The sequence below is a fragment of the Pipistrellus hanaki genome (genome assembly GCF_964339955.1).
Source record: "Pipistrellus hanaki genome assembly, chromosome: X".
NCBI lineage: Eukaryota > Metazoa > Chordata > Mammalia > Chiroptera > Vespertilionidae > Pipistrellus > Pipistrellus hanaki.
The window spans coordinates 36,486,370-36,507,767 of record NC_140524.1 but is presented as its reverse complement, the minus strand read 5'-3'; the positions used below and the strand labels follow the sequence as shown (position 1 = coordinate 36,507,767).

At 40.0% G+C, this 21,398-nt stretch overlaps 1 long non-coding RNA gene and 1 pseudogene across 2 annotated transcripts in view; one reads left to right on the top strand and one right to left on the bottom strand.

Annotated features, from left to right (window-relative positions):
• LOC311615160 overlaps positions 1-21,398 on the bottom strand; it is a 128,125-nt gene that overhangs the window by 47,155 nt on the left and 59,572 nt on the right. Inside the window, exon 3 of the long non-coding RNA XR_014793738.1 lies at positions 12,461-12,499. This is a non-coding gene — a long non-coding RNA (uncharacterized lncRNA). The remainder of the gene's footprint in view (positions 1-12,460; positions 12,500-21,398) is intronic.
• Positions 17,644-18,760, top strand: LOC311614509 (pre-B-cell leukemia transcription factor 2-like; annotated as a pseudogene). Its single transcript has one exon. The product of its transcript is annotated as a pre-B-cell leukemia transcription factor 2-like (transcript).

Here is a 21,398-nt window from a genome sequence, read left to right as displayed (position 1 = left end):
GATCACCCAGATTGGCTGACCCTAAGAGACAGCAGGGGGAATCTGCTTTTCTGGAAACTGAGAAGCAGAGCAGGGGGAAATCATCCAGGATTCCGCTCCTAGGCATAAATAAATTAATTAATAAATACACAAATAAAATAAAATAAAAAAAACTGGTATTGAGGGTCACAGAAAAAGAAGGCTAAAGCAACCAAAAAGACAGGACATCAATCCACATACACTGCCACCTAGGATCTGGAGTACAATCTGACTGTGTTTATTATTAGTTTTATTTGATCAAAAATCAAGAAACTAAGGAATCGCCACTGAGGTGCAGCAGAACACAGGGAACTGCAATAGGGGCTGGACTAAGAAAAGGGCGTGTCAAATAGAATAACAGAAGTGAATGGCCTTCACAACTGGACATTTTTTTTTTTTTTGCTAATTTTTTTCTTCATTTTTTGCATCTTTTACTTAAGAAACAATTTTTTTCCTTTTTTCCTCACTAGATTTTAACTTTTTAATTATTACATTTTTAGGTTCAATAAGCATTTTTAACACTGCTATTTTAATTTTTTTAAGTGCCATTTTATTTTCTCTTTATTTTACAATTGGAATTGGCGTTCATTTTATTTTCATTTCTCCTTTAAAATTGTTTAACCCTAACTCAACACGACCTTTACACCATCATTCTCTTTCTACCCCTCCCCCTTTTTGCTATCCTGTTTATCTTAATCCTTTCCTGCTTTAGATTTCTTTACTCTCTCTGTATCCCCCCATGCTAAAATTTCTACACTACTTATATATCTTATCTCCCATCCCTAGTGCCAAGTGCATACACACCCCTCTCTGAGCAATATTAACTAGCAAAAAAAAAAAATTGTTTTCATCACAGTTCATTCGATGCTGTTTGGGGGAATGATGATTATATTATATTTTTATGCTTTTTAAGTGAGAATATTTTGCTTAATCTTATGTTGTTGCTGTTGCTCAGTATTTTCTTATTTGATTGGTGTTTGTTAGTTGTTGTTTCATTACTTCTGTTTTCCCTTACTGTGTTGGAAATTAGGGGATGTTATAGATTGTATTATTCTCCAGGTACTGCTGACACCATTTGTTGGGGTTAGTGGTTGTTCAATTGAAATTCTCGCCCCATATATATAGTTTGTTCCCCTTCTCTCTCTCTCTCTCTCTCTCTCTCTCTCTCTCTCTCTCTCTCTCTCTCTCTCTCTCTCTCTCTTCCCTGTTTCCCAAATTCATTTTGACACTCTTTTTCCTATCTTTTTCTTTTGCTCCATCCCTCCTCTCTTTTTACTCTTCCTCTTTCTCCCCTATTCCCTAATTTGCCTTTCCCTAGTTGTTACATTTATTGGAAGTTATTAATATTGCAAACACATTCCTGTTCTGTGCCTTGTGTATTGTACCTGGTTGTGTTGTATTTTGTGCCTTTAAATCAACCCAGGAGACATAAATCAACACAGGAGAGAGACATCCTGAATAGAGACCATGGGGAGACAAAGAAACAGCCCACAAATGAAAGAAAAGCAGGCATCACCAGAAAAGGAAGTAAACGAATTAGAGGCAAGCAACCTACCAGAGCAAGAATTCAGAGTAACGATCTTAAGATGGCTAAAAAGAATGGAAGACAAATTTGACAATATGAGGAAGACCCAAGAGGAAATGAAAAAAACCCAAGAGGAAATGAAGATGATTCAAGATGAAATGAAAAATGACATCGCTACTATGAAGAACTCAATAGAAAGCATCAAGAGCAGACTAGAAGAAGCAGAGGATCGCATCAGTGAGCTAGAAGACAAGATGGAAAAAAATACCCAATTAGAGCAGCTTCTAGAAAAAAAAATTAAAAAGCAGGAGAGCCTACGGGAGCTTTGGGACAATGCAAAACAAAACAATATTCGAATAATAGGGATTCCGGAAGGAAAGAAAACCGAGGTAGACATGGAAAACGTATTTCAAGAAATAATGACAAAAAACTTTCCCGAGATAGAGAAGAAAAAACCCACACAAATCCAAGATGCTCACAGAGTCCCAAGCAAAATGGATCCCAGAAGACCAACGCCAAGACGTATTATAATTAAATTGGCAAACACCAATGACAAAGTAAGAATCTTAAAAGCAGCCAGAGAGAGACAGAAAGTTACATATAAGGGAACCCCCATCAGACTAACACCTGATTTCTCAACAGAAACTTATCAGGCCAGAAGGGAATGGGATGAAATATACAAAGTCATGCAAATAAACGGTCTGAATCCAAGAATAATGTACCCAGCAAGACTATCAATCAAAATTGAAGGGGAAATCAGGAGCTTCACAGACAAAAAAAGAATAAAGGAATTTATCTCCACCAAACCAGCAATGCAAGAAATGCTAAAGAGTCTACTGTAAAAATAAAGAAATAGGAAGCGAAGAAGGAACACAGGGGTATAGAATAAAAATGGCGTCAAATGAGTACATATCATTAATAACATTAAATGTAAATGGTTCAAATGCTCCAATCAAAAGACATAGGGTAACAGATTGGATAAGAAAACAAGACCCATACATCTGTTGTCTAAAAGAAACCCACCTCAGAAAAAGAGATGCACACAGACTGAGGGTGAAGGGATGGAAAAAGGTTTTCCAGGCAAATGGAAATGAAAAGAAAGCTGGGGTAGCAATATTTATATCTGACAAATTAGATCTCAGAGTGAAGGACATAACAAGAGATAATGAAGGCCACTTCATAATACTAAAGGTAGCAATTAAACAAGAAGAAATAACCCTGGTAAATATATATGCACCCAATATGGGAGCACCCAAATACATAAAAAAAACTGCTGGAGGACATTAAGGGAGAGATTAATAGCAATACAATTATAGTAGGAGATTTTAAAACCCCACTGTCACCCTTTGACAAATCATCTAAACAAAAAATCAGCAAAGAAATATCAATCCTAAATGACTCACTAGACCAGATGGAATTAATTGACATCTTCAGAACATTCCACCCCAAAGCCACAGAATATACATTCTTCTCAAATGCACATGGGACATTCTCAAAGATAGACCACATTTTGGGACATAGGCAAAGTCTCTTCAAATTCAAGAAGATAGAAATCATATCAAGCATCTTCTCAGACCATAATGGCATAAAACTGGAAATTAACTACAATAAAAATAATCCACAAAAATCAAACACATGGAGACTAAACAGCATGCTATTAAACAAGGACTGGGTTACCAGAGAAATCAAGGAAGAAATTAAAAGTATCCTGGAAACAAATGACAATGAAAACACAACAATCCAAAATCTATGGGACACAGCAAAAGCAGTTTTGAGAGGGAAGTTCATATCCTTACAAGCTTATTGCAAAAAAACTAGAAGAAAGGGTAACAAAGGATCTAACTCTACAACTCAAAGAGTTAGAAAAAGAGCAACAAGAAAACCCCAGTGTTAGAAGAAGGAAGGAAATAACAAAAATCAGAGCACAGATAAACGACATAGAGACCAAAGAAACAATACATAAGATCAACAAAACCAAGAGCTGGTTCTTTGAAATGATAAACAAGATAGATGGACCTCTAGCCAGGCTAACCCAGAAACAAAGAGAGAGGACCCAAATAAACAAAATCAGAAATGAAAGAGGTGAAATAACAACAGACCCCACCGAAATACAACGGATTGTTACAAAATACTATGAACAACTCTACTCCAACAAACTGAACAACCTGGAGGAAATAGACATATTCCTAGAAAAATACAAACTTCCAAAACTCAATCAGGAAGAATCTAAAAATCTCAATAAACCAGTGACTTGGGAAGAAATTGAAACAGTCATCAAAAAGCTTCCAGCAAACAAAAGCCCAGGGCCAGATGGCTTCACAGGAGAGTTTTACCAAACATTCAAGGAAGAACTAAAAACTATCCTCCTCAGACTATTCCAAAAAATCCAAGAGGAAGGAACACTTCCAAATTCCTTCTATGAGGCCAGCATCACCCTAATACCGAAACCAGATAAAGACAACTCAATGAAAGAGAATTACAGGCCAATATCCCTCATGAACATAGATGCCAAAATCCTCAACAAAATTCTAGCAAATCAATTCCAGAAGATCATCACAAAGATCATACACCACGACCAAGTAGGATTTATTCCAGGAATGCAAGGATGGTACAATATCCGCAAATCAATAAACGTGATACATCACATAAACAAATTGAAAGATAAAAATCATATAGTCATATCAATTGATGCAGAAAAAGCATTCGATAAAATCCAACACCCTTTTCTGATAAAAACTCTTAACAAGGTGGGAGTACAAGGATCATACCTCAACATAATAAAAGCGATATATGATAAACCCACAGCCAACATTATACTCAATGGGCAAAAACTAAAACCATTCCCTCTAAGAACAGGAACAAGACAGGGATGCCCACTCTCGCCACTCCTGTTTGACATAGTACTGGAAGTACTAGCTATTGCAATTAGACAAGAGGAGGAAATAAAAGGCATCCAAATTGGAAAAGAAGAAGTAAAGTTATCCTTATTTGCAGATGACATGATATTATAAATAAAAAACCCAAAAGACTCCATTAAAAAACTAATTGACTTAATAAATGAATTTGGCAATGTAGCAGGATACAAAATTAATGCCAAGAAATCCATGGCATTTCTATACACCAACAGTGAAACTGCAGAAACAGAGACTAAAAAAGCAATTCAATTTATCACCGCACCAAAAAAATTAAGATACCTAGGAATAAATTTAACTAAGGAAGTAAAGGACCTATATGCGGAAAACTACACGACACTGAAAAAAGAGATAGAGGAAGATGGAAGGAGATGGAAGAACATACCATGTTCATGGATTGGTAGAATCAGCATCATCAAAATGTCCATACTTCCTAAAGCGATCTATAGGTTCATTGCACTCCCCATTAAAATACCAACGACATATTTCACCAACCTAGAAAGAATTCTCCAAAAGTTCATTTGGAACAATAAAAGACCCCGAATAGCCACAGCAATCCTGAGAAAGAAGAGTTAAGTAGGAGGGATCTCAATACCAGACTTCAAACTATATTACAAAGCCACTGTTCTCAAAACAGCCTGGTACTGGCACAAAAACAGACATATAGATCAATGGAATAGAATCGAGAACCCAGATATCAACCCAAATCACTATGCTCAATTAATATTTGACAAAGGAGGCACGAATATACAATGGAGTCAAGACAGTTTCTTCAATAAATGGTGTTGGGAAAATTGGACAGACACATGCAAAAGAATGAAACTAGATCACCAACTTACACCATTCACAAAAATAAACTCAAAATGGATACAGGACTTAAGCATCAGACGGGAAACCATAAAAATACTAGAAGCATCCACAGGCAGCAAAATCTCAGACATATGCCAAAAGAACTTCTTCACTGATACTACCCCTAGGGCAATGGAAGCTAAAGAGAAAATAAACAAATGGGACTACATCAAAATAAAAAGCTTTTTTACAGAAAAGAAACCATCAACAAAACAACAAGAAAGCCCACTGTGTGGGAGAACATATTTGCAAATGATACCACTGATAAAGGTTTAATCTCCAACATCTACAAACAGCTTATACAACTAAATAAAAGGAAGATGAATAATCCAATTAAAAAATGGGCAATGGACCTAAATAGAACATTTTCAAAGGAAGACAGAAGGAATGCCAAAAGGCACATGAAAACATGCTCAAAGTCATTAATTATCCGAGAGATGCAAATCAAAACAACAATGCGGTACCATCTCACACCTGTCAGAACAGCCAACATCAACAAATCAACAAACAACAAGTGTTGGCGAGGTTGCGGAGAAAAAGGAACCCTCGTGCACTGCTGGTGGGAATGCAGACTGGTGCAACCACTGTGGAGAACAGTGTGGAGCTTCCTCAAAAAACTGAAAATGGAACTCCCATTTGACCCAGTAATCCCACTTCTAGGAATATATCCCAAGAAACTAGAAACACCAATGAGAAGGGATATATGCACCCCTATGTTCATAGCAGCACAATCTACCATAGCCAGAATTTGGAAACAGCCTAGGTGCCTGTCAGCAGATGACTGGATCAGAAAACTATGGTACATCTACACAATGGAATACTATGCTGCTATTAAAAGGAATTCTTACCATTTGCAGCAACCTGGATGGAATTGGAGAACATTATGCTAAGTGAAATAATCCAGTCAATGAAAGAAAAATACCATATGATCTCCCTCATTTATGGGTAATAAAGAACACTGTAAACTGATGAAGAAAAAGATAGATACAGAGACAGTAAAGCATCAAACTGATTGTCAAATTGCAGCAGAAAGGTTAGGGAGAGGTGAGGGTGATAAGAAATCAACCGAAGGACTTGTGTGTATGCATATAAGCATAACTAATGTATGCAAAACACTGAGGGGTGAAGGCATGTGTGGGAAGGGGAGGGCAATGGCAAGATATGTACACATATAATACCTTAATTTAAAAATAAAAAAAATAAAAAATAAAAAAACACACAAAAAAAGATTATGAAGTCCATTGAATATCAAACTGTGAACCACGGTTTTAAACTTTTAGGAAGTGGAGTTTTGAGAAAAAAATGTGAAGTTCTAAACAGAGAATGAAGACAAATTTTTCTAAGCAAGAAGATGAAAAAAAAAATACATGTTTTAGAATCTGGAAGAGTAGTAACAGTAGGAGTGGTGACAATTTACAGAGGAAGAAGATTGGAAGCAAGAAAGTCTGTTAGAAGACTATTTCAGGAATCCAGAAATAAGCACAGCCCAGTCAACCACACCTGCCTCATATCTTCATGCTTAATCCCTTGTCAAACACCACCTAAATGGAGAACCCTCAGCCAGCATTAGAGGACAGATGGCCATATTTGAAAGAAAACAGATGGCCATATTTGGAACAAGTTCTAAACATCAAAATGACCAGTAATAAAATTGGTATCACTGCAGATCACTTTGGTGGTTTACATTTTTAAAGGGAAGTCCTTTGCCACTTTAGCATAAATGTCTAAAGTGTATCCTTTGGCCAAAACCGGTTTAGCTCAATGGATAGAGCGTCGGCTTGGGGACTGAAAGGTCCCAGGTTCGATTCCAGTCAAGGGCATGTACCTTGGTTGCGGGCACATCCCCAATAGGGGGTGTGCAAGAGGCAGCTGATCGATGATTCTGACTCTCATTGATGTTTCTAACTCTCTATCTCTCTCCCTTCCTCTCTGTACAAAATCAATAAAATATATTTTTTAAAATAAATAAATAAATGAATAAAAAATAAAGTGTATCCTTTGCTTTGAGCAATAAAATTTGGAGCTATTTGCTAAGAGACTGCCAATAATAGAATATTACTATTTCCTAGATGTCCCTGCCTTCCTTTGCAAACTGCCTTCCATTAGGTTCTCATTTTAGAATAAAATTAATGCACAATATTTAAAAACATAAATTTCTAAATGCTCTCACAGCTTTCACAAGCAGCTGTGAAAGAAGGTGTACAAAATTCTGAGCACCCAATTTCAAGGGGGGAGGGAAGGAGTTTCCACAGCACCAAGCAATTCTCTGACATCAGCTTAATGTCCTAAAATTTAACTCAATTCTGACACTATCTACCTAGAGACAGTGTCAGATCCCAGTTTAAGTATCTGTCTCACAAGGCTGTCTTCCTCCCACTTCAGATGCCAATCAGAAGTCCAGATTGTTACCTATGTTTCTGACCATCAATCTATATATTAAGGTCTCCTTGGAATTCAATGCCAGTTTCAATTCCAGCTTGTTAGCAGTGCTTCTTTCCAACTGGCTATAAATTAGGGATTCCAACAGCCCTCTCCTTAGATTTGTTTAATTTACTATATCAGCCAACAGAACTCAGAGAAACACTTTAAATATTATATTACTGGTTAATTATAAAAGGTCCTAGAGGCCCAGAGCACAAAATTCATGAACTGGGGAGGTGTCCCTCAGCCCAGCCTGCACTCTCTCCAATCTAGGACCCCTCAGGGGATGTCTGACTGCCAATTTTGGACATCCCTCGGACAATCCGGGACAGCTGGCTCCAAACTACTCACCTGCCTCCCAGATCGATGCCTAACTATTCCCCTGCCTGCCAAATTGCCCCCAATTACCCTCCTCTCATAGCACAGTTGCCCCCAACTGCCTTCCCTTGCTGGCCCAATTGCCCCTAGCTGCCCTCTCATGCTGGCCCGGTTACCCCCAACTGCCCTCCCCTGACAGCCAGGTTGCCCCTAACTGCTCTCCCATGCTGTCCCAGTCACCCCTAACTGCCCTCCACTGCAGGCCTGGTCACCCCCAACTGCCCTCCCCTGCTAGCCTGGTCCAACCCCCCCAACTGTCCTCCTCCCTGGCAAGCCTGGTTACACCTAACTGCCCTCCCCTGCTGGCCTGATTGCCCACAACTACCCTCCCCTTGCTGACCATCTTGTGGCAGCCATTTTTGACCACATAGGAGTGGCCATCTTGTGCGAGGGTGTGAGAGTCAATTTGAATATTGCCTCTTTATTATATAGGATTATTATATATGATAACTCAGGAACAGCCAGATGGAAGAGATGCTGTCAAGAGCATGGAAACATATGTGAAATGAGTCACTCATACATGTTTGTGTATTTCCACAATGCTAGGTTTTATTAGGAAAGACTTCCCCAATAATCCAAAAAAGTAACATGCAGCTTAACACAGAGAGAGGGGGAGCTTAGAAGTGAGCAGAGCGACATCGTCCCAACATGCCAAGGTTGTGAGTTTGATCCCTGGTCAGGGCACATAAAAATATCAATCAATAAATGTATAAATAAGTGGAACAACAGATATCTCTCTTTTCTTCTTCTTCTTCTCTCTCTCTCTCTCTCTCTCTCTCTCTCTCTCTCTCTCTCTCTCATATAAATAAAAATGTAAATGTTCATTTGTTCAAAATCTTAGATCTCTGAAAGTTCTTCACCTTTGAAATTTTGACACAATGTTGCATTTAAATACACACATGTTTATATAAACCTTATACCTACTATTATATAAATATCACACCTGTGACAGGTAAAAACATGCGTGTTTTTTTGTGTTTGTTTTTTTGTTTGTTTTTTAACATATTTTATTGATTTTTTTTGCCCCCCTCCCTCCCATACATACCCTCCCTCCCCAGAGTTTTATGTCCATTGGTTGTACTTATATGCATGTATACAAGCCCTTCATTGATCTATTATCTCCCCAGCACTATCTGTTGGACACAAAAGCAACACATGCTATACTAAATACTTTATGATTCCATTTCAATGTTTCTAATATATGATCCATTTACGATTTCCAATTTTACGATTCCATTTCAATGTTGATAATGATTTGTGCTTAAAAATCGCGTACAAAGTTCTCAATCAATTGGAAATGCCACCACCGAATCGATCTGCTGCTGCTTCGTTCGATGTAGAATTGCATCGTGAAAAAAATTACAACACGGGTGATCTTTTGTTGTATGTGCAATCAAATATTCCTAAGCTAACGCTTGAGCAGAAAGGCATTTACGATCAAATAATGCTAACTGTCAATAACAGGGTTGGAGAAATCATCTTCTTAGATGCTCCAAGAGGAATTGGTAAAACATTCCTAATTAGATTGATTCTGGCAGCAATTTGATCCCAAAATGACATAGCCTTAGCTCTTGCATCGTCTGGAATAGCTGCAACATTGTTACCAAGTGGAAGAACTGCTCATTCTGCTTTGAAATTGCCATTGAACATGCAATTCATTGAAACTCCCACGTGCAACATTTCCAAAGCATCCAAGACTCTTTAGAAATTTCTTGCATTGGTTTAAGGCATTGCATTTCTAGGAAGTAAAAGGCAAAAAGCTATTGGAGGAGTAATAGATTAGCTGTTATCAATAGAAATTATTGATTTTGAAATAATATAGGAAATTGGGTGAGAATGAATACATGACACAGATATGTCTTACTAAAGGCAATCAAAGAGCGTTTTGAATCATGCAGAGCTCTTAAAATATCTAGATGACATGCCGGGACCAGTTTGGCTCAGTGGATAGAGCGTCGGCCTGCGGACTGGTTGCGGGTACATCCCCAGTGTGTGTGGGGGGGGGGGTGCAAGAGGCAGCTGGTCGATGTTTCTCTCTCATTGACGTTTCTGACTCTCTGTCCCTCTCAATTCCTCTCTGTGTAAAATCAATAAAATATATATATATTTTTAAAAATATCTAGATGACAGGATAACAGCATTGACTCATTATAACAACTCTACAAACTTTTCTTAAATGTTATTGGTATTGAAATAATTATCTTTAGGCTCAGTAAGAATGAGCAAGATTAATATGTAAAAAGGAAGGGAGATGGGAGAAGAGAGGGGGAGACACACAGAGAGAGAAATCATGTAAGTACTAGGAGAAAATGTGAGTGAATATTTTTATATTTTTGAGTAAGAAAGGTCTTTCTAAACATAGCACAAAACATGAAGCTGTAACATAAAAGACTGATGGATTTAACTACCCAAAAATAAATAAACAAACATGTCGATCTTAAAGAACCACAAAGTCAAAAATAAACTGTGACTTATATCCAAAATATACAAATGAATAACTCTTAACAACTCAATATTAACTATAACCCAATTTTAAAATGGGTTGAGAGACTTCCATTTTCCAATCTGGCATATAAAGAACTTGGAAGTTATTCCTCCTTCCTAACAACATGTAAAAAAAAATAAACAATTGAAAAAATAAACTCTTCTTAGATCCATTAGAGACCTAAGGGGGCAAACCTCTGACCCAAAATTGGAAAGACTGACAGGCAAATACAGAGATCACAACTTATTAGAGCAGAAATCCATAAGCAGAAACCCTTGTGGGAACCAGTACCAAGATAGGAAAATCCTGTACTGTAATTACTTTCTGGAGGCTCAAGTGTGACTTTTTAGATACATACCAAAGGCATGATCCATGAAGAAAATAAATGACAAGCTGAATTTCATTAAAATTAAAAACTTCTACTCTGCAAAAAACATTGTCAAGAGTAGAAGATAAGTCATAGACTGGGAGAAAATAGTTGCATCAAGACATATGTAATAAGATACTATTATTCAAAATACAAGGGTGGGCAGAAGTAGGTTTACAGCTGTGAGTACATGAAACAATTTATTCTTGTACAATTATTTATTATTAATTATTGTATTATTTTTGTTGTGGGGTCGAATGCTGGGTTCAAAATAAGGCCACCAGAGGCTGATAATTTATTAAAAAAACAAACAAACAAGGATTTATTGAACTGGCCAGGGCAGCCACAAGAGTACCACACCCAGGCGGGCCCTACACGACTGAGAGGCTTTAGGGGCAGGTAGTTATTTTTAAAGGTTCTGAGAAGGAAACCCCCATTCTACAACAAACTGTTGTTTGGAATTTTCTGCTGTTCTTCCTAGATAAAATGTTGCTTTCTAGTTTGCTTTAGCCTGTTTGAAGAATGATGAAGATAAACTTAGCTGTCTGACCTTGCAGGCCAGAGACCAGATATGCCCACAATCTCAATACCATGCCAGGTGCATTTTTTTAATTGGATAGAACAGCATTGTTTTCGAGGCCAGCATCAAGATAACCACTAAGTGTACATAGATAAGGCTGGCTCTTTAATGAAAAAGAAAGTTCTGCCTGTAACCTTGCCCAGAACTTGAACTCATCCTCCCTAAGCCCATTGCACGATGAACAAAGCAAGTAAGTGAAGGTCGAAGTCAGAATAGTAGGGTTAAAATTCAAACAGTAGTTTTTACCCAAGTATGATAGCTACCATATTTCAATTTTCAATACAAATTATAAACCTACTTTTCCCATCCATATACAAAGAATTCTCAAACGTCAAGAATAAAAAAAAAAAAAACTTGATTAAAAAATGAGCCAAAGTCCTGAACAGAAACCTAACCAAAAAAGATACACAGATGGCAAATAAGCAAATGAAAAGATGCTCAACATCATACATCATTAGGGAATTGCAAATTAAAACAACAATGATGTTTGTTTTATTGGAATAGCCAAAATCCAAAATGCTAACAATATCAAATGCTGACAAGGGTGTGGAGCAACCGAAATTCTCATTAAATGCTGATGAGAATGCAAAATGCTACAGGCACTTTGGAAAACATTTTGGCGGATTCTTACAAACCGTATAAACCAGCAATTGTGCTCTTCAGTATTTACCCAAATAAGGTGAAACCGTATATCCACACAGACATTTGCACAGGGATGTTTATAATAGTATCATATATACCAAAAGTTGTAAGCAACCAAGTTATCCTTTGGTATGTGAATGGCTAAATAAACTGGTACATCCAGACTATGGAATATTTTTTACTGCTACCGAAAAAAAAGCTATCAAGCAATGAAAATAGATTGAGAAATCTTAAATGGATATTACTAAGTGAAAAAACTAATGTGAATATGGTACATACATACTTTATGTTTCCAACTATGTGACATCTTAGAAAGGCAAAACTGTGAAGACAGTAAAAATATCAGTGATTCCCAGGGGTTGTGGGAAGGGAGAGATAAGTAGGCAGAGCACAAATGATTTTTAGGGTAATGAAACTACTCTATAGTGGTGGATACATGTCATTCTATATTTGCTCAAACCCATAGAATGTACATCACCAATAATGAATCCTAATGTAAAACTATGGACTTTGGGTAATTATGATGTGTCATTGTAGGCTCATTAGTTTTAACAAAAAAGCCTTCATCCTTAGATGCTTTCCAAATGTCACCTAATTCACATGACAAAACCTGTGTTAATCACTCTCAACACTAAAGAAATTTCTAAGAGAAATTCTAAGATTTTGGGGAGCTGTGAATGAAGAATTCTGGATGAAGAATATCTGAATAACTAAATATATATGTCTACTTAAGAAATGTCCAGCCCTACTAGCGTAACTCAGTGGTTGAGTGTGGACCTATGAACCAGGAGGTCATGGTTCAATTCCTGGTCAGGGCACATGCCCAGGTTGCAGGCTTGATCTTCAGTGTGGGACATGCAGGAGGCAGCCAATCAATGATTCTCTATCATCATTGATGTTTCTCTCTTTCTCTTCCTCTCTGAAATCAATAAAAATATGTATTTTTTAAAATGAAATGTCCAAACTTTTTGAGATTTTTTATATGAGTTTATTTGAGCCCAATTGACAACATGCCAAGGAGCAAGATTTCAAATGCTCTGTTGAATAACAGTTTTGCAGCATTTTTTATCCATTTAAAATTAAGAAGGGGATGTAAGTAGTGTTAACGAAAAAAAAAACATTGAAACCTGTAAAGAATTTTTTTGTGAGTTTATTTGAGCCAAACTATCGACATATGCTGGGAAGCAGAACCTCAACTGATTGAGATAATGCTCCGAAGAATGGCGGGTTACATTTCTGTATTTATACACTGAAATCAAAGGAGAGACATAGGTGGGTTACATGAAATTCATAGGTGATGGAGTAAGGAGGCGGGAAAAAGCAAAGCGGTGGGAAACTCCTGGGATTGGATAAAAAGTAAAATGATGGACGTGTACTCTGGTGAGAGCAGGAACAATTAACATGATAACAAAGGAATTTGAGCCATTTATCCTGGCGCTCACATTAGGTTGTGCCCCAGGGGCTCCAGAAAAAGGGAAGTTAAAAGTTACCCAGACATCTCATAGATATGTTATCTTAGAGCAAAAAGGCAAATGGGCTCAGTAAAAAGATCAAAGTTGATCTTTGTCTGGGAAAATATCTGGGACATGACTACCTACTATAACCTGTTAGATATTTAATTTTCAAACCATCTTTTGTCGTTATCTTAGGTCTCTGGGTTTGCAAGACTGCCATGCAGGCCTTCCCTGAGCTTGTCAGGTTAGCATGTGGCTCTTTTCTTTCACAGAAGGGTTGGAGAAAGTAAGGTGAGGATTGGATAACAGGACAGTTAACAAGATTATATATGCTCTTGAGGTTTAATACTCCATCCCAGGGGTATTATTTCTGGTATTTCAAAGGTGTGTTAAAATAAATGCAGAAGAACAAGACAGGGGTAATTTAAAACCTTTCACTAAAGGAGTTATAAGCCTGGGGCCTAACTACCCACTATAACCTGCTCTGTTAGTAATTTATGATCAAATCATCCTGTGAGGTTATTTTCCATAGAGCCCCCCTTTTTTCTCTACCTGTATTTCTTTTAAATCACAATATTGCAGATGTCTAAATGGTAAACACAAAATTGGTGATAGCAGTTCTTGCCTGTCTTTGAAATAATCCATACTTTAAAAAATGAGTTTAAAAAGAGAGATGAGCAAGGCATTACATATATATATCTTATATAATAAAAGTGAAATATGCAAATTGACCCTAATGGCAGAACGACTACTGGACCAGTCACTAGGAGGTGCACGGACCACCTCTTGGTTTCTTTCCCCGGCCGGCAGGCTCCGATTGCCTGATGGCCACCTGCTGCAGGGGTGGGGACAGCAAGTGGGTAGAAACAGCCGGCCTCTAGGTCCTTTACCCTGGCCATCAGGCACCAATCACCTGATGGTGAATGGGGAACGAAGGGTGGGTGGTGCAGGGGGCGGGGCTGGCTGTGGACAGCTGGGAAAGATGGCCCTGATCATAGGCCAGGCCCGAATTTTGAGTGCTGGGCCTCTATTGTGTGTATATATATATATATATATATTCATATATATACTTTATATGAATAATTAAAATAATATAAATGCTAGAATAAGCATGCAAAAATAAAAATTCTGGAAATTAAAAACCTAAATTTTTTTTTAAATCCTCACCTGAGGACATGTTTTTATTAATTTCACGATGAGAGAGAGAAACATCAAAGTGAGAGAGAAACATCAATTGGCTGCCTCCCGCATACATCCTACTGAGGATTGAGCCTGCCTCCAACGCATGTGCTCTAACTGGGAATTGAACCCAATACCTTTCAATGCACGAGATGATGCCCAACCAATACAGTCACACTGGCCAGGACTACACCTAAATCTTGAGTGATGGTCTGGAAACAGTGCAAGTGCCCATCAGTAGATAAGTGAATAAAAAAGCTGTGGTACATTTACACAATGGAATACTATGCAACTGTGAAAAAGAAGGATCTATTTATTACTCTTTGAGACAGCCTGGAGGGACCTGGAGATTATTATGCTAAGTGAAATAAGCTGATCAGAGAAAGACAAATATCACATAATCTTACTTACATGTTGAATATAATGAACACAATAAACTGATGAATAAAATAGAACCAGAGGAAACATGAAGCAAACTAACAAATCTCAGCAGGAAGGCAGGGGTGGAAAGAGATTAACCAAAGAAGGTATATGCAAATACACATTGCCCATGAACACAGACAATAGTGTGGTGAAGGCCTGGGATGGGATGGGAAACAGGTGGTAGAGGGCAAGGAGGGGGAAAAGAGGAGAACATGTGTAATACTCTCAACAATAAAGACAAAACAAAACAAAATAAAGAGTGATTGTCTCTGAAATATAGGTTTATAACCTATTTTCACCATCTGTTATATAGTGCTATTTTTTAATTTTGTTGTTTCACAATAAACATGCATTACTATGATAGGCAACAAAAATATATTTTTTAAGTAGGGACAATAAAAAAGAAATCAAGGGAGTCTGAACAAAACTTCAATGCGCCCAGCTGATGTGGCTCAATGGTTGATCATCAACCTATGAACCAGGAGGTCACGGTTCGATTCCAGGTCAGGGCACATGCCTCACTGGCAGGCTCAGTTGCCAGTGTAGGGCATACAGGAGGCAGCCGATCAATGATTCTCTCTCATCATTGATGTTTCTCTCTCTACCACTCACCCTTCCTCTCTGAAATCAATAAACATATATTGTTTGAAAAGAAAATCTCAATCCAACAACAGTTAAAACAAAAGGAAAAGAACACACTGAAATTGAGTGTCAGAGTACATTATGTCCAAATGCTGGACAGAGCTTCTAACAAATCAATGCAAAATGTAGTTATTTTCTTGTATTCTTGCTCAGCATTTCCATTATTGCAACAGGCAAACTGAAAGAATAAGATATTATCATTTTGATTAAAGGGATGCTTATGCTATCGTATGGCAGCTGGTCTTAAAGATTAGGCCATTCTTAGGCAATAATTGTATAATGCTGGCTTCCTTTATTTGAAGTAGAAGGCTAATCTAGGTAGTTTACAGTGACAACAGAACTGTAAGATTGCTGGCATGGTAACTGGAAAAGAAAAGAAAAAAAAAAAACAAAACAAGATGTGCTGAGATACTGGAACAGCCCTCTTTGCCTGTGTCTAGCACCAGTGGCAGATATCATGTATTTCACATTGGGTTGCAAGTATGTTTACATTTATTTTAATATAAACAGTATATATTTGCAAGTATAAAAACTTCAGATCATGAATGAATTTAGGATGGCATGCATGTTGTGTGTGAAAGCTAATTTCAAACAGAAAATAGTATTTTTACATTTTACATTTATAATAGATTACATCTCATAGTTCTGAGATGTAATCATTGTTCTATGAGAACATATTTTTAATAGAAATATCCTATCTAATAAGGTAGGAATATGCTAATTATCCGTTACACCATAATAGTCATGACCAGATCAGCAGGCTGCATCCCTGCTCTCTGCTCAGGCAGCTTCAAGGCCCAGGGTAGGATAGGATACAATAGGAGGGAACAAGAAAGGAGAGGGGAGAGGAAGGCAGGCCTGCATGCAGACAGGCCTAGAAGAGAAACAAAAATTCAGAAAGGGAGCAAGCCGACGAGGGGCAGAACACAGGTGGCATAGAGTGGGGAGCTCTGTCTAGAAGTGGGAGAAGGGCAGTGGTCCCAGTGGGGGCTGCTGGCGAGTCCCTGGATTGGGAGGGGTGGAAGGTCTGAGGCCTTCTGGGCAGAGGCACTCCTGAAATGGGTAGCAGCGCCCAGGCCGCACTGGCCTCGGCTACCTTCAGTGTCCCAGGCAGGGAATGGGAGCAGGATGGTGGAGGAAGGCAGGGGAAGGAAGGGCAGCAAACACCTGGCCAGGGCTGAGCCCTGGGCTGGGGGTTAATCCTCCCCGCCGCAATGTAAGCTTTAAGGAGGGAAGGAGGGCTCCAGTCTATCTGTCTCTGTCTCTGTCTCTCTCTGTCTCTTTCTCTCTCTCTCTCTGTCTCTCTCTGTCTCTGTCTCTCTCTCTCTCTCTCTCTCTCTCTCTCTCACACACACACACACACACACACACACACACACACACACACACCACCTGGGCTTCCTGTCTCTCCGGCTCCATTTCCTTCACCACCGGGGGCCGGGGTCTCCTGTGGGGGGCCCAGCTGGTACCCCAGGTCTCCCTCCAGAGCCAGGAGCTGGAGAGACAGGCAGGGGTCAGGGCGGAGGAAGCAGAGACCACAGAAAATTTGGGGGGAAGTAACCAGGCGGGGAGGAGTGGAACAGAGAGGGGACCTCAGGGCCCCCCACCACTAAGGACAAGCAGCTGCTGAATCCGCCCCCTCCAGACAGGGGCTGGCGGAGCTTGGAGCTGGTAGGTGGGGAGCCTGGGGACCCTGGTGAGCCTCCCGGTGGAAGTGGTGGTGGTGGGGGGTGATCCCGGGAGGCCAAGGGAAGCAAGACATGGGGACATTCTTCAGCAGATAATGACCATCACAGAACAGAGCTTGGATGAGACCCAGGCCAGGAAACACACCCTAAACTGCCATCAAGTGAAGCCAGCTCTCTTTACCATCCTGTGTGAAATCAAGGAGACTGGCCAGAGAATCCGAAACTCCTAGGAGGAGGAGCTGGTGGACCCCCAGTTTATGTGCTTGGACAACATGCTTCTGGCAAAAGGTGTGGCTGGGCCTGAGAAAGGGTGGCAGGGGAGGAGGGCAGCTTAGTGGCATCGGCTGCAGCTGCAGCAACTTCCAGGGGTGGCGTGTCCCCTGACAACTCCATCAAACACTGGGACTATCACAGCAAACTTGCCCAGATTTGCCATATCTACCACTCAGAGCTGGAGAAGTATGAGCAGACATGTAGCGAGTTCACGACCCACGTCATGAACCTGCTGAGGAAGCAGAGCTGCACGAGGCTCGTGGCACCCAGAGAGATGGAGCTGATGGTCAGCGCCATCCAGAAGCAGCTAGAGCAGAGCACCTGCGAGGCCGTCATGATCCTGAGCTCCCAGATCCTGGATGCCAGATGGAAATGCCAGAACTTCAGCAAACAGGCCACCGAGGTCCTAAGTGAGTATTTCTATTCCCACCTGAGTAACCGTATCCCAGTGAGGAGGCTAAGGAGGAGCTCGCCAAGAAGTGTGGCATCACCGTCTCTCAGGTTTCCAACTGGTTTGGCAACAAGTGAATTCGTTATAAGAAAAATATTGGAAAGTTTCAAGAGGAGGCAAACATCTGTGCCGTCATGACCACCATGTCTGTCACCCAGGGGGGCCACAGCCATACCAGCTCCCCAACACCCTCTTCCTTCGCAGGCTCTGGGGGCTCTTTCAATCTTTCAGGATTTGGGGACATGTTTCTGGGGATGCCCAGGCTCAATGGAGATTCCTACCCTGCTTCTCAGATGGAATTACTCCAATATTCGATGGGCCCAGGGGGCTACGGAGATAACCTCGAGGGAGGCCAGATGTACAGCCCTCAGGAAATGAGGGCAAACGGCAGCTGGCAGGAGGTTGTGACCCCGTCTGCAGTGATGTCCCCAACAGAAGGACCAGGGAGCGTTCATTCTGATACTTCCAACTAATCTCACCCCTCAGGGCCACAGGGTGTGGGCTCACGAGGTGACTCTTGACAAGAGGACAGACGCATCTAGAGGACAAGCCCCAGACACAGGAAAAGCACAAGATGGAGAAGGGCATATGGGGTTGCCCTATCCCAATCCACTCAGTGCTGGGGTTGCTGACTACATGGCAAGGAGAAGGAGGCCCCCTTAGGGGAAGGAGGGGTCTGTCTCCCCTTCTTCCCTTCTTTTCAATCTTTTCTCTCCCCATTTATTACACAGAAACACACCCAGAACCCTATCTTTCAGATCTCTCGCTCATAGATACATACACAAGTATTTCATTTCTCTCTCTCATAGATACATACACAACTATTGTTTCTCTATAAACACATATACATTCTCTCTCTCTCAAGACACATATATGACTATTATGTTTCCCTCTCTCTCTCTCCTCTCTCTCTCTCTCTCTCTCTCTCTCTCTCTCTCTCTCTCTCTCTCTCTCTCTCTTCACCTGTTTTCTCCCCCCCACCCCACCCCTTATCTTCTCTGGGATCTGTGGAGATGCCATCCCTGTCCCACCTACCAGAGATGCCAAAAATGGGGACACAACTTCTGGACAGATGACCTGGCCACGCCCCGGGGCCTCCCATTCTTGCTCCCTCCAGCTTAAATCAATAGAATTGCTTGGTGAAAAAAGAACAATGGGAAGGAGAGAGGGAAGAACTTTATAAAGGAGTCAGTAGAGAGCAGAGTTAAAGAAAGAAAGAAAGAGGATGTATGAGTGAGCTGTAGGAGCTATAATGAAAATCAAGTATAGCTGTGTACTGGGAACAGATTTTAAAAGTAGGAATCAGAAAAGAAAAAAAATAAATAATAGTGAATAATTAAGCAGGTGGATAGATATTTAAAAAGTGAAAGTAAGTAGAATAGAATGTATGGAAAAGGTAGGATGAGAGAGAAAGAGGTAGGGGAGAAAATCTTTAAATGAAAGCCGGTAGAGCTTAAAAGGAGAATGGGAAGAAGAAAGAAATGGAGGAAGGAGCAAAGCAGGTCCAAGGGAGGAAGTGAAGAAAAAATTTAAGGTGGGAAGGAAGGAAAAGGGGAGGGAGGGAAGGATAAAAATAAAGGAAAGAAGGAATGTGGGGAAGGAGGGAGGGTAGGAGAAAGATGGGAAGAAGGATGATGGAACAGAAGTAGGAAATAAAGAGGAAATAAGTTTATAAATGATGAGTCAGTAGGAAAAAGTGTTACATTAAGTAGAGAAAAATTGTGTGAGGGGGAGAAGCCAATAAGGAAATCAAATACAGTTGTGTGTGAAGGGGATAAGATTAAAAAAGAAAGTTAATAAGGGTGAATAGGCTGGCAGGGGAGGGAAGTTAGGGGGTGACCAGGCTGGCAGGGGAGGTTAGTTAGGGGGATCAGGCAGGCAGGCTGAGTGGTTAGGGCAGGCAGGCAGGTTAGCCTTTAGGAGCCAGAGGTCCCAGATTGCGAGAGGGATGTCCAACTGCCAGTTTAGGCCCTATCCCGCCAAAACTAGTAGTTGGACATCCCCCTAGAGCTCCTGGATTGGAGAGGGTGCAGGTCAGGCTGAGGGACACCCGTGCCCCATGCATGAATTTCGTGCACTGGGCCTCTAGTATTGTAAATAATAGAAACATAAGATAATTGCACTTTCAGTATTATGTGGCCACATCCTTGTGAGCATACTTTATAAGAGGTACCCATGAGTGAGTTCATTATCATTAATGGTAAAGGAGAACTACCATAATCATAATTCATAATCTTATTGTTGAGATAGAAATAAGTCATATGGTACCTCTTAGAAGATCAAAAAAGAAAAGAAAAAAGGACTTGCATCAAACAATGTATGTCAAATACATAGATTTTTCCAGCATGGGTAGTGCATTTCTCATTACATTTATTTTAGGCCAAAGTCAAAAAAATAATTTTAGATTAGTATTCCCAAAAATGTACATAAAATTTTCCCAAAATGTACCCCTACAAAAGATAGGACAGAATAGGATCTACCATGGATCTCTAAACAACTTTTTGATTCACCTGGGATAAAGTATTCCCTGCCAACATGAACCACCCTGCAGGAACTGCCTCCAAGTTAAAAACTATGTGCCAGGCCAGTGATGCTAAGTGGCTGAGTATTTACCCATGCACCTCAAGGTCACTTGTTGGATTCCAGGTCAGGTTTCCAGATCAATCTCCAATAGGGGGAGGCAGGAGGCAGCTATCAATGTTGATGCATCCCTGTCATTAATGTTTCTAACTCTCTTTCCCTTCCTCTCTCTCTAAAATTCAATTATTAAAAAAAAAAAAAAAAAAAAAAAAAAAAAAAAACCTACTGTAGTCCTGGCCAGTTTGTTTCAGTGGATGGAGCATCAGCATATACACTGAAGAAAGATCTCAGGTTTGATTCCTGGTCAAGGGAACATGCCTGGGTTTCAGGCTCAATCCAAGGCCCTGGTTGGGGTGTTTGTGGGAGGCAACCAATCAAAATGTCTCTCTTATATCTACATTTCTCTCTCTTTCTTTTCCCCTCCCAGCCTCTCTTCCACTCCCTCAAAAAATCAATGGGAATATTATCCTCGGGTGAGAATTAACAACAACAAGAAAAAACTACTGTGAAATTTGGAAGCATTTGTTAAAA